At 37.5% G+C, this 9243-nt stretch overlaps 1 pseudogene; it reads right to left on the reverse strand.

Annotated features, from left to right (window-relative positions):
* Positions 1-252: 252 nt before the first annotated feature.
* Positions 253-6675, reverse strand: LOC107920486 (UDP-glycosyltransferase 72E2-like; annotated as a pseudogene).
* Between the last annotated feature and the right edge of the window lie 2568 nt (positions 6676-9243).

Below are 9243 nucleotides of genomic sequence, written 5' to 3' on the forward strand. Positions count from 1 at the left end.
ATATGTTTAGCTATATTTGTATAAAATTTATATTATGTTTTATGTTAAAATCATGTATAAGTTTTTTGTATGAATTTTAATAAATCTATGTATAAAAGTTTGAATATCAATTAAAAATTAACGCCTCGTTTATCTAAATAAAATATAAAGGGTTTATTTAGTATATTATCACTTTTGAAATTCATATTTGCAAACATAAGTAGATAATACTCCTTTAGGAAACTCTTTCCCACAAAATTAAGCAGTCTAATATTATACTTGGACGTGGTGCAAGCAATCTTGGGCCACTTGAGACAAAGAATTGTAAGACGAGCCGCCCTTGTCCAAAGCCTTCTCTTCATTTTGCTTCAATTCCTTGACTATGTTCTTCATTGCATGCCCTTCCTTATCCGCCATCATCATCCTCACCATCGCCTCAATATCTATTGAAGCAATGGTTAGCATGTAGCAATCACATGTTTTATTATTATTACTATTATTATTATTATTTGGATGTAATGATGTAACTTAGTTGTATTCCAACTAAGTTTGTTAGTGGTAGTAGGTGGTGATTTATTTTAAGTGGATGTAATGATGAAACTTAGTTGTATTCCAACTAAGTTTGTTAGTGGTAGTAGGTGGTGATTTATTTTAAGTGGATGTAATGATAAAACTTAGTTGTATTCCAACTAAGTTTGTTAGTGGTAGTAGGTGGTGATTTATTTTAAGTGGATGTAATGATGAAACTTAGTTGTATTCCAAACAAGTTGTCAAGTTGTAAGCTTGTATAAATAGGCTTTATGCCATTTTAAAAAAATGAATGAATTCAATCAAGATTTCATCCATATACTCTCTGTTTTAGCTTTGCTTAAAATTTATTTCATTTTTCTTCTTTGTTTCTGCCGCAAGTCTCGATTCTTGCTCGGCAAGCTTTTTGTTGAACCTTGCTATTTGTTGCATTTAGCTCCAACAATTGGTATCAAGAGCCTATTTCTTAAGGGATCTGTTATACAAATTCATGGCTTCATCAAGCTTTTCACCAGCTGCACCTCAAGTCTTCAATGGAGAAGGCTACCACATATGGGTGGTTAAAATGAAGACCTACCTACAAGCTTTCGATCTGTGGGAGGTAGTCAACTCAGATGTTGAACCAGAGCCACTTAGAGGCAATCCAACAGTGGCTCAAATCAGGCAGCATGCTGATGAGAGGACCAAGAGGCACAAAGCCATGTCTTGCATCCAGAACTCAGTGTCAGATGTGATTTTCACAAGGATTATGGCCTGTGAATCACCAAAACAAGCCTGGGACAAGTTGCAAGAGGAGTTTCAAGGGACAGAGAGGACAAGGCAGCAACAGTTGCTAAACTTAAGGAGAGATTTCGAGAATTTGAAGATGAAGGAAGAAGAAACTATCAAGCAGTACTCTGACAGGATTATGGCTGTGGTTAACAGCATAAGGCTCCTTGGAGAGCAGCTCAAGGAAGCTAGGATAGTGGAGAAGGTTATTGCAACTCTGCCCGAGAGGTATGAGGCAAAAATCTCATCTCTCGAGGACTCAAGGGACCTGTACACCATCTCCCTGACAGAGTTGATCAATGCTTTATATGCTCAAGAGCAAAGAAGAGCAAGCAGACTGGAGGAGCATCAAGAAGGTGCCTTTCAGGCAAGAACAAACACTGCCTACAAAGGCAAGAAGGCCTGGAGAGACAAGCCAATGACTGATGTTGCAAGAAAAGAGGGTCAGACTTGCAAGCACTGCAGAAGGGCTGGTCATCCAAAAGAAAAATGCTGGTTCAATCCAGATGCTGTATGTCAGCATTGTAAAAAGAAGGGTCATGTTGAGAGAGTCTGCAAGAGTAAGGCCAAATCAAGGCAGAGTCAGTTTCAACAGAAGAAAGCTGAGGCTCGAGTAGCTAAGGAGGACAGTGACCAAGAGGAGCAAGTCTTTGCTGTGTTATGCTTAGCTGCTCAAGAAAGGTTCTCATCTGGTTGGCTTCTAGACAGTGGATGCACCAACCACATGACACCTGATGCTGCAATCTTCAAGTCTTTAGACAGAAGCTGCAGAACTAAAGTCAAGATAGGAAATGGACATTTTATTCAAGCTGAAGGCAAGGGTGATGTGCTGATATGCACCCCCACAGGTGCCAAAGTGATTTCAAATGTGCTTTTGGTGCCTGAAATTGACAGAAACCTGCTCAGCATAGCTCAGTTGCTGGAGAAAGGTTATTCTATTGTGTTCAAAGACAACCAATGCCAAATCAATGATCCAAGTGGATCCAAGCTGATGGCAGTTCCTATGGCTAATAAGAGCTTTGTAGTTGACTGGACCAGGGAGTCAGACATTGCCTACACAGTCACATCAGATGAATCCAAGCTTTGGCATCAAAGACTAGGACATGCCAACTTCAGATCGATGGCTCGAATGGTCAGAGAGGACTTGGCTGAAAACTTCATCAACTCAGTGGATCATGATGATGTGTGTGAAGTGTGTCAGCTAGGAAAGCAGGCCAGACTCCCATTTCCCTCGAATCAAGCCTGGAGAGCCTCTGAAAAACTCCAACTGGTGCACACTGATGTGTGTGGCCCTATGAGGACTGAGTCATTAAGTGGAAACAGGTACTTCATACTGTTCATTGATGATTTTTCAAGATATTGCTGGCTTTACTTCCTAAAACAGAAATCAGAGGCGGCCTCAGTGTTTTGGAAGTTCAAGACTGCTGGTGAGACTGAAACAGGTTGTAAGCTGAAGTCCATAAGGTCTGATAATGGGACTGAGTACACCTCAGCTCAGTTCCAAGCCTTCTGTGATAAGGCAGGCATCAAACATCAACTTACCAACACATATACACCTCAGCAAAATGGTGTAAGTGAAAGGAAGAATAGGAGTTTGATGGATATGGCCAGGTGCTTGATGATTCAGAAGAATCTGCCTAAAGCACTATGGGCAGAGGCAGTTAACACTGCAAACTACATTCAAAATAGGCTTCCAACCAAGGCCTTGGATCAGAAGACTCTATTCGAAGCCTGGTTTGGATTCAAGCCATCACTGGCTCATCTGAAGGTCTTTGGATGCATCTGTTATACTCATGTACCTGCTGTCAAAAGGGACAAATTGTCTGAAGGGCTCGACCTGGTATTTTGGTGGGCTACAGCACTGTTAATAAGGGCTATAGGATCTTGGATCCTTCAACAAAGAAAGTGTCAGTCAGTAGGGATGTGGTATTTGATGAAAAGTCATGTTGGAACTGGGAAAAACATGAACCTGAGGAAGTTTCAGAAGGACTTGCAGCAGATCAAGCTGAGCCAGATCAAAATGTTCCTGAAATGGACATTGATGATGAACCAGTTAGAGGAACAAGACCATTGACTGAGATTTATGAAAGAGCTCATGTAGCCATAGCTGAACCAAGCAATTTTGAAGAGGCTGAAGCTCAGCAAGAGTGGAAGCAGGCAATGGCTGAGGAGATTAGCATGATTGAGAAGAACCAGACCTGGGAATTAGTTGAAAGGCCAGTCAAAAGGAAGATAATTGGGGTGAAATGGGTGTACAAAGCCAAGCAAAATGCTGATGGTACCTTGAACAAACTGAAAGCAAGGCTAGTTGTCAAGGGGTTCAGTCAGAGGTATGGCCTGGACTACCTGGAGACCTTTGCACCAGTGGCCAGGCTAGACACCATCAGATTACTGATTGCCTTAGCAGCACAGCTCGAGTGGAAGATCCATCAACTCGATGTGAAATCAGCCTTTCTGAATGGTTTCTTAGATGAAGAGATCTATGTTGAACAACCACAAGGGTTTGAGATAGCTGGCAGAGAGCATATGGTCTACAAACTGAAGAAGGCCCTATATGGCTTAAAACAGGCTCCAAGGGCCTGGTACAGCAGAATCGATGGCTACTTGACTAATTTGGGATTCGATCGAAGCAAGAGTGAGCCAACACTGTATGTCAAGAAGCAAGGGACACAAACACAGCTCATTGTATCCCTATATGTTGATGACCTGCTGGTGACAGGAGGAGATCGAGCAGTGCTGGTCGATTTCAAGACCAAGATGCAAGAAGTATTTGAAATGTCTGATCTAGGGGAAATGTCTTATTTCCTTGGAATGGAGGTGACTCAAGCACAAAATGGGATATTTCTAAGTCAGAGAAACTTTGCCACAAAGATTCTGACCAAGTTCTCCATGCAAAACAGTAAAGCAACTAAAACACCTGTTGCTGTTGGAGAAAAACTATCGAGCCAAGGTGATTTTGAGAAGGTTTGTGAAACAACCTACAGAAGTCTAGTTGGTTGTCTATTATATTTAACTGCCACTAGACCAGACATAATGTATGCTGTAGGATTGCTCTCAAGGTTCTTGCATTGTTGCAATAAAAAGTATTTACAAGCTGCTAAGAGAGTGCTTAGATATGTCAAAGGCACTTTGAGCTATGGTTTAAGGTACAGCAAGGAAGGAAATCTGAAGCTGGTTGGCTACACTGATAGTGACTGGGCTGGCTCGATAGATGACATGAAAAGCACCTCAGGGTATGCTTTCAACCTTGGTTCAGCCATGTTTTGCTGGAGCTCGAAGAAGCAAAGTCTCGTGGCTCAATCTACTGCTGAAGCAGAATATGTGGCAGCTGCAAGTGCTGTCAACCAAGCCATTTGGCTAAGGAAAATCTTAGCTGATTTGAAAGTGCATCAAAAGGAAGCTACCGAGATCTTCTGTGACAACCAATCTTCAGTTGCAATTGCTAAAAATCCAGTGTTCCATGGAAGAACAAAGTATTTCAGCATCAAGTTGCATGTTGTTCGAGAAATGGAGCAAGCTCAGGAAGTGAAGCTGATCCATTGTAATTCTGAGGATCAACTTGCAGACATTTTGACTAAAGCCCTTAATGTCACAAGGTTCGAATGTCTAAGAAGGAAGTTAGGTGTTTGCTCCATGCAAACCAAGGAGGAGTATTGAAGCAATGGTTAGCATGTAGCAATCACATGTTTTATTATTATTACTATTATTATTATTTGGATGTAATGATGTAACTTAGTTGTATTCCAACTAAGTTTGTTAGTGGTAGTAGGTGGTGATTTATTTTAAGTGGATGTAATGATGAAACTTAGTTGTATTCCAACTAAGTTTGTTAGTGGTAGTAGGTGGTGATTTATTTTAAGTGGATGTAATGATAAAACTTAGTTGTATTCCAACTAAGTTTGTTAGTGGTAGTAGGTGGTGATTTATTTTAAGTGGATGTAATGATGAAACTTAGTTGTATTCCAACTAAGTTGTCAAGTTGTAAGCTTGTATAAATAGGCTTTATGCCATTTTAAAAAAAATGAATGAATTCAATCAAGATTTCATCCATATACTCTCTATTTTAGCTTTGCTTAAAATTTATTTCATTTTTCTTCTTTGTTTCTGCCGCAAGTCTCGATTCTTGCTCGGCAAGCTTTTTGTTGAACCTTGCTATTGTTGCATTTAGCTCCAACAATATCCCCCCTTCCTATGATTTCCTCAGTCGTCGACACCTTTGGTCGAACAGCAATCTCGAAATCCTCAGTTAGCATTGCAGCATTCATTTTTTGCTCTGCGTAAAGCGGCCATGCAATCATCGGCTCCCCATTTGTAATACTCTCTAAAGTTGAATTCCATCCGCAATGAGATAAAAACCTACCCACCGAAGGATGGCGTAGGATCTGTGCTTGAGGTGCCCACATTGGGATTACCAAGCTAATGTCTTTGGCTCGAGTGAAAAACCCTTGGGGCAAGTAATCTGGGGTTCCATCCCCATCGTTCTTCCCTATGGTGAAATAGCTCCCAAGTGCGTTGTTTGATGGAGGACGAACGCCCCAAATAAATTTTTGTTGGCTTTGCTCTAAACCACAAGCCAACTCAGTCATTTGCTTAGCTGATAGAGTCCCCCCACTGCCAAACGAGACATAAATGACCGATTCAATCGGTTGCTTGTCCAGCCACTGTTTTGCTTGTTTATCTAAAACTTGCTTACCCTCTTGTCTGACCAGTGGACCGATAGGATAAATTGGAACCTTAATAAGTCCCCCCAAGTAGTTGTTATCCCTAAGTGCTTCAATGGTTGAACACTCAAGATCTTGCCAAGTATTGATCAAGATCCCATTACTCTTTGACATTTTAGTTCCAATAAATTCGGATTCATCAAGACTATCGATATCGTGCAACGATTCAAGAGTATCCTTGAAAGAAAGCGACTTACAACCTGGAATTTTCAACGGCTTTCGGCCCTTAACATGCCCCTCCAAGATGACCTGTTTGTCAAGGCTTGACGAATGGAATATGACGGCCAGGAACCATGCTTTAGTAGTGACGAACACGTACTTAAGCATTCCAAACTCCTAGGCTATCTCAAAAGCATCGGCTCCGAACAAGTCCACAATCAAAGCCATGGAGCGAATCTTCATAGCAACGACTCCCGCATGATGACGAGAAGTTTTGTCACTAGATGTGTGTTAGGCTGCCCGAGATATCCACGAATGGGAGTGCAACGATGTCAAGATTATCGGAAGTTGGCGATTTGAGAAGGGATGTGATCGAGGCATGATCACTTGCGACGAAAAAGATAGTGACATGAAACTCATTGTGACTGACCATTCGTTTGCCAAGCTCAATGATAGGAATGAGATGTCCCATGCCAGGACTGGCTAGCAGGGCAACATGAGGCTGAGCTTTATTCGGCATATCTATGGCAGACTAAAAGAATTGACGTTGGAGTGAGATTAGTTAAATTTGACTACTTTATAGACAGAACATTACAAAAAATATATAAGAAGGCAGAATAATGGTATTTATTATGTTTCCTTTCATAGGAAATTCAAAATTGAATTTATGCTAATTACCATGATTGTGTTCAAATATTGATAAATCAAACTGGTATAGGCATGTTTTTAATTGATTTATTTGGTCATTTATTGTTGCTCTGGAAATATTTCCAACTCTAGGGTTTATTTCCTTTTTTTCACTCTCTTGATGAGAGTTTATTTCCTTTCCATATATACAAATATTCTTTTAATAAATTTATGATTCCATACTAATAATAAGTTTATGCTTCCCTTATCCAACCCCTGAAAAACTACTTCTAATCCCTAAATTTGCTCTCTGAATCACAGTTGTCTGTGAAGAATCATGGCAATTAGATTCCTCTACAAAAAGTATCCAATGGTCAATTCTTGTCACGTTAATTATATTTATCATTTAATTGATAGATGTAATGTGCACCAAATAATAGTCCTTTTTCACATAATGAATTGCAATTCATGCAACAGATTTTCTTCGTCCTAATGGAGCTTTGGTATTGTTTCATATTAAATCAATTCCGTTTCACTTTGAGTGTGTTTCAGTTTATTTTCATCCATAGTTGTAGAATCGAGTTATATTTGCATGTCTATAATGCATATTTATTGAAAATAAGAATTTATACTATAAATATATATATGAATAATACTTTTAAAAAATAATGATAAATCAAAATTAGTACACTAAAGCACGCCACTACAGTTACATGCTAATACTACAGCAAAAAATATCGAAATTGTAACACCCTTAAAATAGATATGATATAAGTGGTGATATCTTGACCGGTGGATTTTCCAATTAAATAAAATGTGATGTATCATAAATAGTAGAGAAGGACGATAGATACCGAAAGAAGTTAAAATAAGTAGTATGTTGTTAGATATTAATAAGAAGTATGGATTAAATTGTAAAGATCTGAAAGTGGAGTCAAATCGTAAAAATTCAAAAGTTAAGGAGTTAAATTGAAAAGGTGGAAAATTTTGAAGGATCAAACTTGCACTTTTACCAAAATGGAAATGACTTAAGAGCAAAATAATTATTTTACAAGTGAGATCATTTTGATAAAATTATCAAAATACCCTTAAACATATGTATTAAATTTGAGCCATTGGCTTCGCTTTATTATGGGTCATTGGGTCAAGTATAATTATATTTATTAATTCATGAAATGTTAACCCTTGGATTTTGATGGAAAGTGAGATGAAATATTAGCCATTGGATTGAAATTATTGTTATAAGATATTTTATATTGTTTTATGATTATAAAAAGAGAAGAATGAAGAACTCATCACACATCCATAGCACGGAGGAAGAAAGAAAACTTTGGTTTTCTTATAATTTGGCCCTTATCCATTAAATTTCAACTTTTCAACCCAAAATTCAAGAATTTTTTATAGTAATTGTAACAGTTTGTTTTTCAGTAGTGTCGAAAATAGTAGTTTTAAGGCCACAATTTCGACATGCGAGTCCATAAATATTATTTATTTAATATTTACGAACTCGTTAATGTCATAGTAAAATTTGGTTTAAAAATTTTAATGTTTGTTTAGTTAATTAATGAAAATTGACTAAATTGTAAAAAGTACAAAAGTCAATCACTATTAGTTATTTTTGGCCAAATGGGTGAGAGAATATTGCTTCATGGTTTTAAATGATAATTTGGCCATATTAGGTTATAGTGGACGGTAAAAATTTATTTTTATTGTATTTTATATGTTATATATGTTGATTTAATTATTAAAGTTAATATAATAACAAAAGTATAAAGAAAACCCTATCATCTTTTCCATTTCTTGTTTATTCAACCGAAAACTCGATTGTTGCTTAAGAGGAGAGTTCCGCTAAGCTATTTTTCTTTGCATGTAAGTGTTTTCTAGGTTCATTTTTCACGAATTTTACGTTTTTGAGATCTTGTAATGATATCTAATTAGTTTATGGATTGGTTTGTGAAGTTGTCAAAGTTTAGAAAATTTATCATTGTTGTTTTTGAAGCTTTTTAATTGCTAATGTTTTGGTTAGAAGCTTGATAGTGATTTTGAGCTAGTTTGTAAAATGATTTTTATTAGTTTTTATGTTTAGGGATTAAATTGAAAATAAGTTAAAATAGGCATGGTTTTCTTGGAAAACTTCAGCACGTGTGGACTGTATTTAGGTTTAAATAAAATCAGCACTTGGGTATAGGGGTTAATTGTGAAAATAAGCTTTAGGTCTTAGGGACCAAATTGATTAAAGAGTAAAAGTTTAGGCCAATTGTGAAATAAATTGTAAATAGAAAATCATGTGTATTAAATTGAATATTACATGAAATTGAGGCTAATAAATTGGAATAAACTATTTTATAGATAAAAAACAAGTAGATAATTGTGGAAAAGGGAAAGTTGTTGACTAGTCCCTGAAACTTTTGTTATCTCTACAGTTTAGCCCTGATAAGTTCGTTTGGTTTAGTTTAGTATA

Source organism: Gossypium hirsutum, chromosome A12 (assembly GCF_007990345.1).
Source record: "Gossypium hirsutum isolate 1008001.06 chromosome A12, Gossypium_hirsutum_v2.1, whole genome shotgun sequence".
Classification (NCBI taxonomy): Eukaryota; Viridiplantae; Streptophyta; class Magnoliopsida; order Malvales; family Malvaceae; genus Gossypium; species Gossypium hirsutum.